Consider the following 20,555-nt stretch of genomic DNA (forward strand, 5'->3'; position numbering starts at 1 on the left):
GATCCCAACGGCCTCGTATCACTAGCAGTCGAGATGACAGGCATCTTATCCGCACGGCTGTAACGGATCGTGCAGCCACGGCTCGATCCCTGAGTCAACAGATGGGGACGTTTGCAAGACAACAACAATCTGCACGAACAGTTCGAAGCCGTTTGCAGCAGCATGGACTATCAGCTCGGAGACCACGGTTTCGATTACCCTTGACGCCGCATCACAGACAGGAGCGCCCTCGATGGTGTACTTAACGACGAACCTGGGTGCACGAATGGCAAAACGTCATTTTTTCCGATGAATCCAGGTTCTATTTAAGCATCATGATGGTCGCATCCCTGTTTGGCGACATCGCGGTGAACGTACTTTCGAAGAATGTATTCGTCATCGCCATACTGGCGTATCACCCGGCGTGATGGTATGGGGTACCACTGGTTACACGTCTCGGTCGCCTCTTGTTCGCATTGAGGCATTTTGAACAGTGGACGTTTCATTTCGGATGTGTTACGACCCGTGGCTCTACCCTTTATTCGATCCCTTCGAAACCTTACATTTCAGCAGGATAATGCACGACCGTATGTTGCAGGTCCTGTACGGGCCTTTCTGGATACAGAATATGTTCGACTGCTGCCCTGGCCAGCACATTCTCCAGATCTCTCACCAACTGAAAACGTCTGGTGAATGGTGGCCGAGCAACTGGCACGTCACAGTACGGTAGTCACTACTCTTGATGAACTGTGGTATCATGTTGAAGCTGCATGGGCATCTGTACCTCTACACGCCATCCAAGCTCTGTTTGACTCAATGCCCAGATGTATCAAGGCCGTGATTACGGCCAGAGGTGGTTGTTCTGGGTACTGATTTCTCAGGATCTATGCACCCAAACTGCGTGAAAATGCAATCACATGTCAGTTCTAGTATAGTATATTTGTCCAATGAATACTCGTTTATCATCTGCATTTCTTCTTGGTGTAGCAATTTTAATGGCTAGTTGTGTATATTGTGCTACCCTTAGAAAATTGAAGAAACGATTTCGACGAGTTCGAAGGCACGAGAATATAAACGAATTTCTCCTTGTCCATGAAGACGCAAGGTCTCATACAAGTCTTTGCATGCGCGATGAGTTCACAAAACTTCATTGGACTGTTCTTCCTCATTCACCCAATAGTCCGGATCTCGCATCTTCCCACTTCCACCTGTTTGATCCAGTGAATGAATGATGATGGGGAGACGTTGGCTCTGACGTTTACCAGTAGAGTTGTACCAAGTGGACCCACAGGGGTCCCGCTTAGGTGACCTTAGGCCCTCGCACAGAACGGAAAATTTGCTCAAATATAGGGTTTTGTAGCCAAAAGAGTGGGAAACAGTATACTGCAATTTTTTTTTTAATTTTTGAGCTTTTCCTCATTACAGAGGCTTATCTCCAACATAATAATTTACTTGGAAATTACAATACAAACAATAAACGTTCTTAAACTATACTTTCAAAATATTCCTCCAGGTGTTTCGAGCTTGTGTGTCCTCTTCCTCTGCGTCCATTCTCCTCATTGTGTGCTGTACATTCTGGAGCCAGGTGGTCACAGGTCGTCCTTTTCTTCTTCTCCCCTCCGGTTCCCACTCCAGTCTCAATTTTGGTATTCTGGCTTCCTCCATTCATCGTACATGCCCGTACCACTGTAATTTCTTCCTATCCATTACGTCATATATTCTTTCTTTTATTTCCATTCTCCTTATTACTTCGGTGTTCCCTATCTTTTCTTTCCTGGAGATTCTTGCCGATCTTCTCCAAAAGTCCATCTCTAGAGCTTGTAATTTTTTAATGTGCTTCATGTTACTTGTCCAGGTCTCCGTTCCATACAGAACCACACTCTCTAATATGGATTTGTATATTAATTTTTTAGTTCTGCTCATTACATTCCTGCTCCATAAGACTGAGTTAAGCATCCCAATGACCCTCCGTCCGCTACTAATTCTTTTATTGATTTCTGACTCTGATTTTCCCTCGATTTCTAAAATGGATCCCAAATAACAGAAAGTGTTTATCTTTTTGATTTTCTTTCCTTCAATGTATAGCTCATCTGAATCATTAGTCAAGTATTCTGTTTTTTGGTAATTAATCTTCAAACCCCAAGTATTGTATGCTACTGCTAGTTGATTGCACATATAGTTAGCATCCTCCCCATCTTGTGCTACGACTACTTGATCATCAGCAAATAATAAATGATGTAGGTAAACTCCATCTCTTATTTCTAATCCCATACTATTACATTTACGAGACCATGTTCTAAGGCTAATATCTATATAGATTTTAAATAATGATGGTGACATGGGACAGCCCTGTAAAAGGCCTTTGCTTGTTCTAAATTTCTGTGAAAGTTTATTACCAACTTTCACTTGGCAAATGTTATCTTTATACATCTGTTGTATTATTTTAATCAAGGAAGGGTTTATGTTTGCCATATGTAGTGCTCTCCAAAGTAATTTTCTTGGAACAGTATCATACGCTTTTTATAGATCTATGAAAATTAATCCTATACTTTTTGATTTTTCCCTATGTTTCCCCAAAATCTGTCGTAATGTGAAAATATTGTCTACACATGATCCCCCAGCCGTGAATCCACATTGTTCTTCTTGGTTTCTAAAATTTTTTTCCAGTTTGCTTTTAATTACTTTCGCAAAAATTCTCATTAATGTGTTTGTAACACAAATTCCTCGATAGTTTGAACAAATTTTGCGATCCCCTTTCTTAAATATTGTATACTGCAATACTGACTAAAATAATCCAGTTTTATGAAAAAAATGTTGCGTTACTTATTGAAGGTCCCTCGTATTTAAACTTTCAGGACATGCCTTGCCTGAACTTTTGGAAGACGTGCCCTTCCAACGGCTTTCTAGTTTGTGGTTCCAGAAAGATGGCGCTGCAGCGCACTTTGACCCTCAGGCCAGAGCATATCTCACAGACGACTTCAGGCTGAGAGGAAGGGGATGTCCTTACCCTTGGTCTTCGGGCTCCCTTGACCCCATCCCTCTTAACTTTTTCCTCTAGGATTATGTAACGTCTCTTGTGTACTCAAAACCAGTAGGGACAACATCTGAGCTTATTTACAGCCCTTAATATTATCAGAGAGGAGAGCGGAATCCTACAGAGAAAGAGACAAAACATAGTTCGTCGTAGTACATTACGTAACGAATTTGATGGGGAGCAATAACGTTACAGTAATGAAACCACAGGTACAGTGCTATGTATTTGATTGTACTATACTCTCAATAAACATTTTCCAAACACGGTATTCTGATACTTCATTTAGCCTACCGAATGCATAGAATGTGTATAGTGTTGTAGAAACTTTATTTAACAATCCCGGATATAAGTTGCTTATATAATAAAAAATTGGCTACGTTCGAGTACAACCTGCGCCCTGATTCCTTCGTACAAACTTAATTATGTATGGAGAGAGTTCATCCATCATGGAAATCAAGAATCTCGACGATTCTTGCCTCTCATCGAGACTGATACTGGCAAGATAACAGTCCCGGGGATTTCATGACTTTCAAGAATGTTCTAAGTTTCAGCCCGATAACAAATGACCAAAGAAATATTTTTTTACGTGTGATATAATTACAAATAAACAATTTGATGATTTTTTCCCTTTACTTGTAACGTGAAACTTTGCTTCTTTCCAGATTTCATGATTGTAGATTAACGGAATGTACTCTATAGGTTTCAAGGAGTGAATTTGCGAGTATCAAAATATGTGACATAAATGGTTGTATCTTTTGATTGCATTGGCTTAGAAGCTTAACACTTTTTCAGCACCAACAGACCATGAACGTTGGTACGTGACATAGATTTCAACTTGATGTGTCTATTGATCCCTGACGAAAATATGTCTAACAGACGGACGGGAAAACAGTCGGACAACAAATAAGAAAAAAAAAATTCGTATGATATAAATATAAATTAACACTTTTGGGATTTATTTCTTTATTATTACTTTTAAGGAGGGTAGGACGTTAAATTGGCCGACTTGTAGCAGGAGGGGCACCACAGGACATTTTAATTTGCACTGTCTATACTTTTACAAATAAATTCATGAAACTTTGTCAGCATGACCATGAAGGAATCAGGATTCACACTCGTAACAGTGGAAGTTCAAAAACATAACAAAGTAATTTTTTTGCATGTAAAATTTCATCATTTTTTCACTTACTATTGGCTGCATTTGTTGCTATAGGTACACTATTCTCATAAGTAAGAGAGTTTCTTCGATGAATTTTGCACAGCATACAAACCATGAAACTCTAGAATCTAATTAATTTATGAAAAATGAATGAGCTGTTACATTTTAAACTTCATGTTTAGAAAAAAACTCAAATTTTATAGTTAATTATATTAATTTTTAATACAGTTTCTAACAGATCTGAAAAATTCTAGAGTTTAATACACCTGTAAGTATGGTGTGTATGCTGTGCAAAATTCATCGAAGAATCTCTCTTATTTATGAAGAAAAGTGCACCTACAGCAACGAATGCAGCCAATAGTAAGTGAAAAAATTGATGAAATTTGACATGTAAGAAAAAATTTATTTTGGTATGTTTTTGAACTTCCACGGCTATGAGTGTGAATCCTGAATCCTTTCTGGTCATGCTGACAAAGTTCTATGAATTTATTTGTAAAAATATAGATAGTGGAAATTAAAATGTCCTGTGGTACCTCTTGTGCTCCAAGTTGGTCCGTTTGACGTCTTGTCTCCCTTAAAACTTGCTTCTTGCCTAATTTCATGATTCTAGGTCAACGGGAAATACGCTATAGGTTTTAATAAGTCGTTTGTCAGTGTCAAATAGGTGAAATAAATGGGCGATCTGTTGACTGCGTAGAGTTAGAAGTTTACATTTATTACACCGCCATGGTATCATAGTTCTTGATATGCGACATTAATTGCAACTTCATACGTCTACCCGTTCCTGAGGAAAAGGGGTCTCAAGAGAAGGCCCAGAAGGCAGACAGTCTGATAAGAAATGATAAAAAATTTCTTTTCGTGCGATATAATTACAAATTAACACTTCACGGGCTTTTCTTTAGTTGTACTGTGAAACCTTGCGTCTTTCAAATTTCAAGAATGTAGGTCAACGGGAAATGCGCTGTAGTAAGAAAATGTGTTACATAAATTGACATTTCTTTCGATTGCATTGACTTAGAGACTGCAGACATTAAGATATGACATATATTGAATCTTGATGCGACCACCCGTTACTGAACAAAGGGGTTTTTTAACACTCTGCCAGACAGACACACGAACAACAAAATGATCCTGTAAGGATGCCGTCTTTACCGGTTGAGTTATGGAACCCGGAAAAGGTTCAAAATTTTGTCCTCCACAATTTTCCAAACATTTAAAACGTCATTCTGTAACCCCCTTTATACTTTATCTCTCACCCGACCTTGCATGATAACAAAAAATGTAATAGTTTTTACAACTTCGTTTCCCTGTTCAAGATATGCAGAGTGCATATTATACCATCTTCGCAGGAGGGACACGGGACTGATAATAGTTGCACTGATACATGCCTTCACAATGCCTTATTCATGTGATGTAGCTTCTTCGCTACCATCAATGGACTAACCAGTACAGTAACTGGATAATAGTGGAGAGTAGGTGTGTACTCTAGTGCGGCGAGTCGCGATTTCGCCTCTGATCAGATGATGCGAGGCGTTGAGCGCACTGGCCGATCAATGAGGCGTTTAGCATGCAGTGTGTGGAGGATGTAATTCAGCCTACAGAGGAGGCCTTGTGATGTTGCGACACACTTTCCGCACCATGAAGTGGACCCACTCATTCAGATTACTATAAACAGCAACCAGGTTTTTTAACATCTCAGTGACCAAATATTACCCTTTCTTCATAATGAGATTACTGTGTACACCCTCATCTACCTGGATGATAACAACCGTGTTCGCAGGGATCGACTTATCCTGAAACTATTGGCAGATTAAAACTTTGTACCAGAATGGGATTCGAACCTGGGACGTTTGAGTTTCGTGGGTAAGTGCTTTGCCGACTGATCTATCCTAAAAAGAATCACGACCCGCGGTTGACAACTACACTTCCCCCAGAGCATCTCCTCCTACCTTCTCTGCTGTGTAGGAGCCTTGCACCTGTTCAGCCAGCAACCTGCAACACACACGGACTATGCGGGCAACGGACACCTCTGAGGATGAAAGACGAGAGGGCTACGGTCCTCTCTGACAACAGGTACCCACCCGAGCGCCACCAGGAATCAATGGTCCCGGGGACTTTTCCGCGGGCCGCATGATTGAAAATAGTTCCAGCAATACCCTGGAGCATGGGCAGTGTTTAGGCTGGCACTCGGACCACAACAGGTCGTTTCACGCCGAGTGACGTTCCTGCGCCAGGACCCGATTGCGAAAGCATTCCATCAGTCAGGAACTCACTCTGGAGTCACTGTTGAGACGACGTTACTGTCCGTGTCAACCTTTCCGTCCAGCAGCCTCTATACGAAAGAGCCGTGGACTCTGTGACTAGCAATCGTACTTTGTAATATTTGTATCGTTCTAGCCATCAGCTGCCGGCCGCGGTGGTCTAGCGGTTCTAGGCGCGCAGTCCGGAACCGCACGACTGCTACGGTCGCAGGTTCGAATCCTGCCTCGGGCATGGATGTGTGTGATGTCCTTAGGTTAGTTAGGTTTAAGTAGTTCTAAGTTCTAGGGGACTGCTGACCTCAGATGTTAAGTCCCATAGTGCTCAGAGCCTAGCCATCAGCTACACCGAACTTCAGCTTTTGCACGTCATTGAAACTCTAGAATCTATTTAACCTATGAAAAAATGAATGAGCTGTTACATTTTAAACTTCATGTTTAAAAAAAAATTCAAATTTTATAGTTAACTGTCTCAATTTTTACCACAGTTTTTAACAGATTTGGAATTGTTCTAGAGTTTCATACACCTGTAAGTATGGTTTCTGTGCTGAGCAAAATTCATCGAAGAAACTCTCTTACTTACGAAGAAAAGTGTACCTACAGCAACAACAGCAACAAATGCAGCCAATAGGAAGTGAAAAAATGGTGAAATTTCACATGTAAAAAAATTATTTTGTTATGTTTTTGAACTTTCACTGCTATGAATGTGAATCCTGAATCCTTCCTGGTCATGGTGACAAAGTTATACGAATTTTTTGAAAAGTATAGACAGTAGAAATTAAAACGTCCAGTGGTGCCTCTCCAGCTCCAAGTGGGCCCGTTAGACTTCCTACCCTCCATAAAAGTAATAATAACGTAAGAAATCCAAAAAGTGTTAATTTATAACCAAAGAAACTGTCATGCATACCTTGTGGACCGAGCAATCCCAGAGAAGAAGATATTGCGGAGTCATGGCTTAGCTACAGCCTAGAGGACTCTTTCCAGAATGAATTTTTACCCTGTAGCGAACAAGTGCTCAACTGACTGAGCTACCCAAACATGGCTCACGACCTGCCCTCACATCTTTACTTCCACCACCACCTAATTTCCTACCTTCCAGACTTCATCCAGCTTTCCGCACACAGTTTTAATCTGTCAGGAAGTTTCCAGTCAGCGCTTGTAAACGTATACGTATACGTATACTGATATGGATGTGGCGTCTGTTCTTTCAGACATCGACCTACAGCCGTCTAGAACGAAATCAGAACTATATATTAATACCTTCAGGTGCTGATAGGTGAAAATGTGTGCCCCGACCGAGACTAGAACCCGGGATCTCCTGCTTACATGGCAGACGCTCTATCCATCTGAGCCACCGAGGGCACAGAGAATAGTGCGACTGCAGGAACTATCTTGCGCACGCCCCCCGCGTTCTAGACGGATGCAGGTCATCAATGGTGTCTATTCTTTCGGACCTGTCCGAAAGAACAGACACCATGTCCATTGTTGTTGTTGTTGTTGTTGTTGTGGTCTTCAGTCCTGAGACTGGTTTGATGCAGCTCTCCATGCTACTCTATCCTGTGCAAGCTTCTTCATCTCCCAGTACCTACTGCAACCTACATCCTTCTGAATCTGCTTAGTTTATTCATCTCTTGGTCTCCCCCTACGATTTTTACCCTCCACGCTGCCCTCCAATACTAAATTGGTGATCCCTTGATGCCTCAGAACATGTCCTACCAACCGATCCCTTCTTCTGGTCAAGTTGTGCCACAAACTTCTCTTCTCCCCAATCCTATTCAATACTTCCTCATTAGTTATGTGATCTACCCACCTAATCTTCAGCATTCGTCTGTAACACCACATTTCGAAAGCTTCTATTCTCTTCTTGTCCAAACTATTTATCGTCCACGTTTCACTTCCATGCGTGGCTACACCCCATACAAATACTTTCAGAAAAGACTTCCTGACACATAAATCAATACTCGATGTTAACAAATCTCTCTTCTTCAGAAACGCTTTCCTTGCCATTGCCAGTCTACATTTTATATCCTCTCTACTTCGTCCATCGTCAGTTATTTTGCTCCCCAAATAGCAAAACTCCTTCACTACTTTAAGTGTCTCATTTCCTAATCTAATACCCTCAACATCACCCGACTTAATTGGACTACATTCCATTATCCTCGTTTTACTTTTGTTGATGTTCATCTTATATCCTCCCTTCAAGACACCATCCATTCCGTTCAACTGCTCTTCCAAGTCCTTTGCTGTCTCTGACAGAATTACAATGTCATCGGTGAACCTCAAAGTTTTTATTTCTTCTCCATGGATTTTAATACCTACTCCAAATTTTTCTTTTGTTTCCTTTACTGCTTGCTCAATATACAGATTGAATAACATCGGGGAGAGGCTACAACCCTGTCTTACTCCCTTCCCAACCACTGCTTCCCTTTCATGTCCCTCGACTCTTATAACTGCCATCTGATTTCTGTACAAATTGTAAATAGCCTTTCGCTCCCTGTATTTTACCCCTGCCACCTTTAGAATTTGAAAGAGAGTATTCCAGTTATGTCCATATAAGAATATAATTCTGGCAATACCGTCCATGACCTTCCTCTTCTATACGGATGCACACATATTACCCGAACTCTTAGAGTACTTGGTAAAACACTACGAATGTAGTGTGTGGAGATATATGGTGAGAATGTGGGTCCCGCGGAGTGGGGCGTGCGCGACATAGTCCGTGCAGTCGCATTATCCTCTGTGCCTTCGGTGGCTCAGATGGATAGAGCGTCTGCCTTACAAGCAGGATATCCTGGGTTCGAGTCCCTGTCGGGACACATATTTTCACCTGTCCCCGTTGATATATATCAACGCCCGTCAGCAGCTAGGTATTAATATATAATTCTAATTTCGTTCTTGTAAATGCGTGTGACCTTTGCATTTTTCCAAGAACTGGGCACAGTTTTTTTGTTCGAGGGATCTACGATAGATTATAGTTAAAAGAGGTGTTAACATGCCGAAAATTCCGTATTAAATCTGACAGAGATTGCATTGGGCCCTGGAGTTTTGTTCAATTTTAACAATTTCAGCTGTTTATCAACACCCATGACACTAAGACCGGGTTGTTATAATTAAACTGTCCCTATTTAACACGTTATAACACGGAAACCTTTTACTGTACGAGTACCTAACTTGGTAGCATTAATCCCCAGAATATGGGGTGCATGATTTCCACCGTGCAATGTCGTGATCAGCTGTCGAGTAGCAGTGCACTTGTGGATGTGTCAACATGAGCTTGGACAAAAGGCGAAGGGCATTACTGGTTACTCTGTTATCAAAACAACAGTAATGCTGCGCCTGCACTTCGAGAATATGGCCAGCTGAAAGGATTACGGAAGGCTCTTCCTTATCCACCTGCCGAGGGGAGCATGATGAAGGAGTTTGAATCTACTGGAGAACTGGGTGTCGCTCTGGGAAGAGCCCGACGACCGTTGGACCACAGCTGGTTGATGATATCGCTGTTACTATGGCAGACAATGCTCCGCGCAGTTATCGATCATCAGGCAGTGCGCATGCTGTGTCACGACAGTGGAACATCCTGTGGTCAACTCTAAGGAAGGTGCTTCCAACCATTCTCTAATGGTATCAGTATAAGATCCATATCATACAACAGCTGGCACCACAGGACGCACAATGACGTGTTGACTTCGCTCTCCACTTTCTCACAAGGATTGAAGTTGATGAGTGTTGGCCTTGGACCATCGTGCGGGCAGACGAAGCTCATTTTTCTCTGACGGCGAACTCACAGAATTCCTGACTGTAGGGATCTTCATCTCCAGTCACTGTGTATGAAGTTCCTCTGTATGGTGTGGCTTCACGGCAGCGTTCATCATTGGCCGATTCTTTTTTGAAAAGGCTGGCGCTCAAGGACCAAAGACGCGCAGTGTGACCGGCCAGCGTTCCTGCGATATGCTTCACCAGCGTGTCATAACCGCCCTACAGGAGAGAGGCGCATTGAACTCAACAGTTTTCATGCAAGATGGGACCCCATCGCACATCGCTAGTGAAATACACTCCTGGAAATTGAAATAAGAACACCGTGAATTCATTGTCCCAGGAAGGGGAAACTTTGATGACACATTCCTGGGGTCAGATACATCACATGATCACACTGACAGAACCACAGGCACATAGACACAGGCAACAGAGCATGCACAATGTCGGCACTAGTACAATGTATATCCACTTTTCGCAGCAATGCAGGCTGCTATTCTCCCATGGAGACGATTGTAGAGATGCTGGATGTAGTCCTGTGGAACGGCTTGCCATGCCATTTCCACCTGGCGCCTCAGTTGGACCAGCGTTCGTGCTGGACGTGCAGACCGCGTGAGACGACGCTTCATCCAGTCCCAAACATGCTCAATGGGGGACAGATCCGGAGATCTTGCTGGCCAGGGTAGTTGGCTTACACCTTCTAGAGCACGTTGGGTGGCACGGGATACATGCGGACGTGCATTGTCCTGTTGGAACAGCAAGTTCCCTTGCCGGTCTAGGAATGGTAGAACGATGGGTTCGATGACGGTTTGGATGTACCGTGCACTATTCAGTGTCCCCTCGACGATCACCAGTGGTGTACGGCCAGTGTAGGAGATCGCTCCCCACACCATGATGTCGGGTGTTGGCCCTGTGTGCCTCGGTCGTATGCAGTCCTGATTGTGGCGCTCACCTGCACGGCGCCAAACACGCATACGACCATCATTGGCACCAAGACAGAAGCGACTCTCATCGCTGAAGACGACACGTCTCCATTCGTCCCTCCATTCACGCCTGTCACGACACCACTGGAGGCGGGCTGCACGATGTTGGGGCGTGAGCGGATGACGGCCTAACGGTGTGCGGGACCGTAGCCCAGCTTCATGGAGACGGTTGCGAATGGTCCTCGCTGATACCCCAGGAGCAACAGTGTCCCTAATTTGCTGGGAAGTAGCGGTGCGGTCCCCTACGGCACTGCGTAGGATCCTACGGTCTTGGCGTGCATCCGTGCGTCGCTGCGGTCCGGTCCCAGGTCGACGGGCACGTGCGCCTTCCGCCGACCACTGGCGACAACATCGATGTACTGTGGAGACCTCACGCCCCACGTGTTGAGCAATTCGGCGGTACGTCCACCCGGCCTCCCGCATGCCCAGTATACGCTCTCGCTCAAAGTCCGTCAACTGCACATACGGTTCACGTCCACGCTGTCGCGGCATGCTACCAGTGTTAAAGACTGCGATGGAGCTCCGTATGCCACGGCAAACTGGCTGACACTGACGGCGGCGGTGCACAAATGCTGCGCAGCTAGCGCCATTCGACGGCCAACACCGCGGTTCCTGGTGTGTCCGCTGTGCCGTGCGTGTGATCATTGCTTGTACAGCCCTCTCGCAGTGTCCGGAGCAAGTATGGTGGGTCTGACACACCGGTGTCAATGTGTTCTTTTTTCCATTTCCAGGAGTGTACATCTGTTTTTCCGAAAGACGTTTGAAAACGATCAAATTATCTGCCGACCGTTTCCAAATGCTTGGCCGGTACGACCACCTGATCTCACTCCCTGTAGTTTCTGGTTGTGGGGCTACCTGAAGGTCAGAGTTTACCAGGGGAGCCGGCCAGTGTGGCCAAGCGGTTCTAGGCGCTTCAGTCTGGAACCTCGCGGCCGCAACGGTCACAGGTTCGAATCCTGCCTCGGGCATGGATGTGTGTGATGTCTTTACGTTAGTTAGGTTTAAGTAGTTCTAAGTTCTAGGGGACTGATGACCTCAGATGTTAAGTCCCATAGTGCTCAGAGGCATTTGAACCATTTTTTTACCAGGGGAACATTTACGCATGTCCTGATCTGAAGCGCAGCATATCCAAAGAGGTAGCCAGCGTGCCTACGGACATGCTTCTTTCTGCTGTGCAGAATGCAATCCTGCGCATTCAGACTCTTCTGGACACTGACTGGCGCCATGTTCAGCAGATTCTGTAGCAGTAATGGCACCGGTATGTAATGGTAGGATATACCGTAGTTGTGCGTTAGAAGTGTTTCTGTTGAATTGATTCTGTTCTATTTTTCTTCCCCATATCCTTGACATTAATGCTACCAAGTGTGGTACTCATGCGGTAATTAGCTTATGTGTTTAACGTGTTAAATACGGAAAGTTTAATTATAACCATCCGGTACTTATTTCATTCGTTATTTCAGTGGTGCGAGGATTAAACTGTGGTAGTTATCCTGGGTTTTCCTTTTTAAAGGAACATTTGAAAACGGCGTTAAGCATTTTAAATTTTGCTTTGAAAGTTACGGTCAATTTAAATTCCTGTCTCATTCGCTACGGACTGAAGACTAACTTTGGTGCCACTAACAGCCTTTACATACGACCAGAATTTCTTTGGGTTCTATGAAAGATCACTTGACAATATTCTGCTCCGATAGACATTGAAACCCTCATGCATTCTCTCTTGACAGCCAAATGCGTTTCATTCAGTATCTCTCTATCTACAGCTCTACGCTTTGTTTCACACGTATTATGCAGTAATCTCCGTTTCTCTAGAAGTTTCTTTACAGCTGCTGTGTACCATAGGCATTTCCTCTCATAATGAGCTGTTCTACTGGGCACATATCTATCCAGTGCATGATCAACTATTTTTTAAAACTTGAACCAAAGTTCCTCTACAGTCTCCTGCACTGTGCTGAAAGCTTCAATTTTCTCATTGAGATATTAAACTACTGATTTTTTTATCTAGTTTACTGAACGTATATATCTTTCTGCTTGTTTTAGTTGTCCTTTATACTTTCCTAATCATTGTTGCCACAACCGCGTCATGGTCACTGACAGCAGTTTCAATGCGGACATCCTCAAAGAGGTTAGGTCTATATGTATCCATTAGATCCAATATACACTTATGCTCATAAATTAAGGATAATCGCAGAATGTGGTGCCACACAACGTGGCACTACACAAAACTGGCGCTAATAGAATAGGCGCATAGGGAACAGACACGACACAGATCTGTAAGTCCACGGTGTTGGTGATAAATTGAGAAAACCGTCCCGAAACACATGTGCTACAAAATACCACTGTTTCCTGCGCATGTACCCCGACATCAATATGGGATATGATCATCATGCACACGTACGCAGGCCGCACAACGGGTTGGCATACTCTGGATCAGGTGGTCGAGCAGCTGCTGGGGTATAGCCCCCCATTCTTGCACCAGTGCCTGTCGGAGCTCCTGAAGTGTCCTAGGGGTTTGAAGAGGTGCAGCGATACGTCGACCGAGAGCATGCCAGACGTGCTCGATGGGGGCTAGGTCTGGAGAGCAGGCAGACCACTACATTCGCCTGATATCTTCACTTTCAAGGTACTTCCCCAAGATGGAAGCTCGGTGGAGCTGTGCGTTATCATGCATCAAGACGAAGGGGGGACCCACTGTACCCCTAAAATGGCGGAAATACTGGCGCAAAATGACGTCCCGATACACCTGACCTGTTACAGTTCCTCTGTCAAAGACATGCAGGGGTTTACGTGCACCAAACATAATCCCACGACCTCCATACAGGTCCCTTTCAAGGACATTAAGGGGTTGGTATCTGGTGTCTGGTTCACGCCAGATGAAAACCCAGCGAGAATCACTGTTCAGACTATACCTGGACTCGTGCGTGAACATAACCTGGGACCATTGTTCCAATGACCATGTACTGTGTTCTTGACACCAGGCTTTACGTGCTCTCCTGTGACCAGGGATCAGTGGAATGCACCTTACAGGTCTCCGGGCGAATAAACAATGTCTGTTCAGTCGTCTGTAGCCTGTGTGTCTGGAGACAACTGTTCCAGGGGCTGCAGTAAAGTCCCTAGCAAGGCTACCTGCAGTACTGCGTGGCCGTCTGCGGGCACTGATGGTGAGATATCGCTCTTCTTGTGGTGTTGTACACTGTGGACGTCCCGTACTGTAGCGCCTGGACACGTTTCCTGTCTGCTGGAATCGTTGCCATAATCTTGAGATCACACTTTGTGGCAAACACGGAGGGCCGTGCTACGACCTACTGTGTTTGACCACCCTCCAGTCGCCCTAGAATTCTACCCCACATAACGTCATCAAAATGTTTTCTTTGAGCCATTTTCAACACACAGTCACACTTGAGAATGTCTGCACACTTACTCGCTGCACCGTACTCTGACATGCACCAACACACCTCTATATATGTGGACTGCTGCCAGCGCCACCGTGCGACGACCGCAGGTCAAATGCACCGCATGGCCATACCCCGAGGTGATTTAAGCCCGCAAACTGCCCACCAGAGCGTTGTTTCACCATGTATCAGCATTATCCTTAATCTATGAACATGAGTGTCTATCCATCGAGTGCGGTTCCGAACTATCTGTTCTAAGTAGCTTCAGAGAAGGCGTTCAGTAATGTGGCACCCATTATGTCTTATCGCGCCCATCACTAACAACACTGTAATTTTCACAATTGATTGTTGGGTGATTAAATTGCTCACTAATGATTATGGTATGATTAGGGAACTTACGTACAAGTGAACTGAGGTTTCGAAAGATAGTGATGCCTTCTAGGCAGGCCACTGCCGTGGTAACACTCGTCAGGCATCTCCCCATTCGCCGGCCAGTGTGGCTGAGCGGTTCTAGGCGCTTTAGTCTGGAACCGCGCGATCGCTACGGTCGCAGGTTCGAATCCAGCCTCGGGAATGGATGTTTGTGATGTCCTTACGTTAGTTAGGTTTAAGTAGCTCTAAGTTCTAGGGGATTGATGACCTCAGATGTTAAGTCCCACAGTGCTCAGAGCCATTTGAACCATTTTGAACCAGTTTCCCTTTCATTTTGTTTCGGTAATTATATAACAGTTTTATTCGGCCTTGGTGTATCTAAATTTTCCCTGATTGATATTAATCTGATGGACTATTAGGGCTAGGGTAAACCACTGATTGATCTCACAGTACTTGCATGACTTGAGTAGCAGCCGGCCGCGGTGGCCGTGCGGTTCTAAGCGCTGCAGTCCGGAACCACGGGACTACTACTGTCGCAGGTTCGAATCCTGCCTCGTTCATGGATGCGTGTGATGTCCTTAGGCTAGTTAGGTTTAAGAAGTCCTAAGTTCTAGGGGACTGATGACCTAAGATGCTAGTTAGGTTTAAGAAGTCTTAAGTTCTAGGGGACTGATAACCTAAGATGTTAAGTCCCATAGTACTCAGAGCAATTTGAACCATTTTTTTTGAGTAGCATTAGTAGAATTAAATTCTGCTATAGAAACAGATTTTTGGACACTGGAGATGACCATTGCATTAGGAGCAGCTTTAGAACTTTCGCAGAGCAGCAGGCGAGTTCGCGGATTCCGTTGTAGTCGCCGAAACTGGCTGTGGACCCTGCAGGGCAGTGGTTTATGGGCCGCCATTCTGACGGGCGGCCTTGTTCCGTTAGTGGCCAAGCAAGAGGGTGGGAACGCCGTGGCTGAATGCGAAATGACGCTTCTTTAGAAACTGTATTTCAGCTTGCACACCTGTAACGCTGCAGAGTAGCTAGATTTAGAATAACCAGAGTAGTTAAGTTAGATTAACCCTGTCCATAGTAAGTGCCATAAATTAAGTAGTAAAAGCTGCTTGTTTTCAGTATAATAACTGGACCCACTAATTAGATAAGGTGGTGGGTTAGTGTGTAGCTTACAATGTTGTTGTTTTTGAACATTTTGTATCACAATATCTTCTATTGATTGTTTCATAATAGTGTTGTTGTATCAATAAAGGTTAAAAAATAAATAAAAATAAAAATAAAAAACAGTAGGCGCCAGACATGCTGGCGCCGGTCTAACTGCTTTATTAGCGAATGGATGTGGTGTGGGGGGTCTGGTCTCATTATTCCGTGTGCAGGTCTAGGTAAAGCGGCGTCGGTGCTGAAGCCCGGCTAATGTGTTTATTACAAGAACTGTGTACCTTGTGAGACGGGAGGACGAATTTCTCCGGACGACGGATTTCTCCGGATGTCGCGTTTTGGCGCCCACTAAATGGTTTTATAGACGAACGTGATTTCACTAGGAAGCCCCCCTCATCTTGTGAAATGTGCTGGGGACCTGGCTACATGATCTCCAGGCATTGTGTGCTGTTTTTTCGGAGAACAGTATGTGTACTGCACTGCAGTGATTAGTTGAAGAGCCGGCCGAAGTGGCCGAGCGGTTCTAGGCGCTACAGTCTGGAACCGTACGACCGCTACGGTCGCAGGTTCGAATTCTGCCTCGGTCATGGATGTGTCTCATGTCCTTAGGTTGGTTAGGTTTAAGTAGTTCTAAGTTCTAGGGGATTGATGACCTCAGAAGCTGAGTGCCATAGTGTCAGAGCCATTTGAACCATTTTGAACCATTGGTTGAGGAAGATCGTGTCTCCTTACTAGAAAACATGATTGGCGCAGTAATCACTGCTGGACCACGACAGGTTTATTCGAGAACATCGGGGGATTGGCTGTTTTTCGGAAGGTTTTGAGCAACGGTAAAGGTGGAGACTTGCTTCTCGACCGTTGTGGAGTACTGTCGCTAGAGCTCTTCCGTTTCTACGGAGAGCGCAGTTAGTCGTAAACGCGTCTCGACAACTGGGTGAAACTTTGATTTTCGCGGACGTGAGACAATCACCGGAAGACGTGGGTACATCTTCCGCACTGCGACGCTTCGGCAGCAACTGCATGCAGACGACAGCATCAGCACCTCGTCTTTCACCTGTTATATTGGTACCGTTACGCAGCTTCGTTATCACGACCATCCTTTTTTCGTAGCAGCCTTGTACTCGCAGTAGTCACTCCCAGCGTCCATTGCATGCTTAATTATATTAATCAGTGGAACGATACAGCAGAGTGTGTTTCCCTAGTTTGGCATCCCTCCACTCACAGTAGCCAGTCTCAAAATGGTTCAAATGGCTCTGAGCACTGTGGCACTTAACATCTGAGGTCATCAGTCCCCTAGAACTTAGAACTACTTAAACCTAACTAACCTAATGACATCACACACATCCATGTCCGAGGCAGGATTCGAACCTGCGACCGTAGCAGCAGCGCGGTTCCAGACTGGAGCGCCTAGAACCGCTTGGCCACAGCGGCCGGCTAACCAGTCTCATTTATACGTAAATTCTAGTTAGGTTCTGACCTTGACATTAGTTAATAAATCTCTTTGTGATACCTTAGGTCCTTGTTATTAATTTTCCAATGACACCCATTCTCATTCCCTACGATGTCATTTATTTTGTTGCGGGTTTGAAGGAATTACATTAATTTTATGTCAAGCTGATCCATTTAGTGTGAGATTTCCTTGCACTGTCGATAAACGTGGCACCTCTTGGGTATGGTGGTTACGACCTTTTAGTCATTAGGCAGACGGAGTACTGAGGCCACCTTAGGCTATCTTGCAGTTTCCGCTAAAAATTTCGGTTGCACCAGTAGATGAGTCTGGTGGGTGATAGGAGGATCCAGTTACCATCTTATGCCCACCCCTGATTCTGAGTCCTGGCCAAACAGTCGCACATGTAGCGTCAATTTCTATCACGGTGGTTTTGAGTTTCTTATCTACGGTGACAAATACAGCACCTCCATTTCCCATTAGCGTGTCCTTCTGATATACACATAGATTTCATTCAAAAGTCTCACTGCTACCAATTTCGGATTATAAACAGCTTTCTGTACCTAGTATTATGTGAGTTTCACTGTTTTTCAGGGGCACTTCGAATTCTGTCACTTTGTTGCGAATGTTTTGGCAGTTTACCATTAGGATTTTAATACTCTCACCTGTGAGAGGCATTTAATTATACAAGATGTTTGCGGGACCTGGCCTGTTCAATGTAAATGTTAAAACACCTTCAGCTGTCTAAATTTCCAATTTTATTTTATTCGTGCAACCAGTTACAGCGCTACATTACGTCATCTTGTCGGCAGTGATGATCGAAGAGATCGCCGTGTTAAGGAGAAATCCGTGAATATCAGCAACTGAATGGTTCCTATTTCGACTGCTGGAGAGGTAGGATTCTTCCTACACGTCGGTCAGGGGCATGAAGATGTAATACACTCCTGCAAATTGAAATAAGAACACCGTGAATTCATTGTCCCAGGAAGGGGAAACTTTATTGACACATTCCTGGGGTCAGATACATCACATGAGCACACTGACAGAACCACAGGCACATAGACACAGGCAACAGAGCATGCACAATGTCGGCACTAGTACAGTGTATATCCACCTTTCGCAGCAATGCAGGCTGCTATTCTCCCATGGAGGCGATCGTAGAGATGCTGGATGTAGTCCTGTGGAACGGCTTGCCATGCCATTTCCACCTGGCGCCTCAGTTGGACCAGCGTTCGTGCTGGACGTGCAGACCGCGCGAGACGACGCTTCATCCAGTCCCAAACATGCTCAATGGGGGACAGATCCGGAGATCTTGCTGGCCAGGGTAGTTGACTTACACCTTCTAGAGCACGTTGGGTGGCACGGGATACATGCGGACGTGCATTGTCCTGTTGGAACAGCAAGTTCCCTTGCCGGTCTAGGAATGGTAGTACGATGGGTTCGATGACGGTTGGGATGTACCGTGCACTATTCAGTGTCCCCTCGACGATCACCAGTGGTGTACGGCCAGTGTAGGAGATCGCTCCCCATACCATGATGCCGGGTGTTGGCCCTGTGTGCCTCGGTCGTATGCAGTCCTGATTGTGGCGCTCACCTGCACGGCGCCAAACACGCATACGACCATCATTGGCACCAAGGCAGAAGCGACTCTCATCGCTGAAGACGACACGTCTCCATTCGTCCCTCTATTCACGCCTGTCGCGACACCACTGGAGGCGGGCTGCACGATGTTGGGGCGTGAGCGGAAGACGGCCTAACGGTGTGCGGGACCGTAGCCCAGCTTCATGGAGACGGTTGCGAATGGTCCTCGCCGATACCCCAGGAGCAACAGTGTCCCTAATTTGCTGGGAAGTGGCGGTGCGGTCCCCTACGGCACTGCGTAGGATCCTACGGTCTTGGCGTGCATCCGTGCGTCGCTGCGGTCCGGTCCCAGGTCGACGGGCACGTGCACCTTCCGCCGACCACTAGCGACAACATCGATGTACTGTGGAGACCTCACGCCCCACGTGGTGAGCAATTCGGCGGTACGTCCACCCGGCCTCCCGCATGCCCACTATACGCCCTCGCTCAAAGTCCGCCAACTGCACATACGGTTCACGTCCACGCTGTCGCGGCATGCTACCAGTGTTAAAGACTGCGATGGAGCTCCGTATGCCACGGCAAACTGGCTGACACTGACGGCGGCGGTGCACAAATGCTGCGCAGCTAGCGCCATTCGACGGCCAACACCGCGGTTCCTGGTGTGTCCGCTGTGCCGTGCGTGTGATCATTGCTTGTACAGCCCTCTCGCAGTGTCCGGAGCAAGTATGGTGGGTCTGACACACCGGTGTCAATGTGTTCTTTTTTCCATTTCCAGGAGTGTATAACACTGAAACTGCTTGTACAAATAAAATAAAACTTGAAATTTAGAAGGCTGAATGTGTTTTGATTTGACATTTAATCATCAATGAGTGGCTTAAGTTAGACATGACAGAACTGAGGTAACTTGCGGACAGTCATTCTTGCCGAACTGAGGCCATAAATCAAGGCTAGGGGTAGGGCTACACGGTGTTAGAGTCATGTCTCGACTAACGTTTTGCCCGATGTTCTTGCTTTATCGCCGTTTCATGTCCACAATATCACTGTCAAAGCTTAGGAAAAAAAAAATCGTCCCCCTCCAACTGAATAATAATTTCGCGTAATCACTTTTTTCAGCTCTCGCTGCTCATAACAAACGTTACAGTTTTTTTTACGCCTTTCGGCGGTTGTTGGCGTTAAAGGGAGACAAAGGCAGCTATTTACATACATTATTTTGATGCCGAATTTGAACTGTTTTTTTATTTAAATCGGCAAGCGCGCGCTGCTATTTGGAAATGTATTGTGATCTGTGAGGGTGACGCCTGTAGCGAATGAGGGAAGAGAACAAGGTGGTACATTCTTCAGTATCGCTGATAACTGCGGATGCATTTTATACTTAGTGTCAAACACTTCGGAAACAATCGAAACTGACAGGAAAAAAGTAACAGAATAGCTGTCCTCAGAA

The 20,555-nt window shown here is 45.3% G+C and overlaps 1 protein-coding gene and 1 non-coding gene across 2 annotated transcripts in view; one reads left to right on the top strand and one right to left on the bottom strand.

Moving 5' to 3' along the window:
• The window catches only part of LOC126106220 (rap1 GTPase-activating protein 1-like), a 397,582-nt gene that overhangs the window by 109,371 nt on the left and 267,656 nt on the right, over positions 1-20,555 (bottom strand). The gene's annotated exons all lie outside the window — the stretch shown is intronic.
• Positions 9,172-9,246, top strand: Trnav-uac (transfer RNA valine (anticodon UAC)). Its single transcript has one exon. It is a non-coding gene; the product is annotated as a tRNA-Val (tRNA).

Source organism: Schistocerca cancellata, chromosome 10 (genome assembly GCF_023864275.1).
Source record: "Schistocerca cancellata isolate TAMUIC-IGC-003103 chromosome 10, iqSchCanc2.1, whole genome shotgun sequence".
Lineage (NCBI taxonomy): Eukaryota > Metazoa > Arthropoda > Insecta > Orthoptera > Acrididae > Schistocerca > Schistocerca cancellata.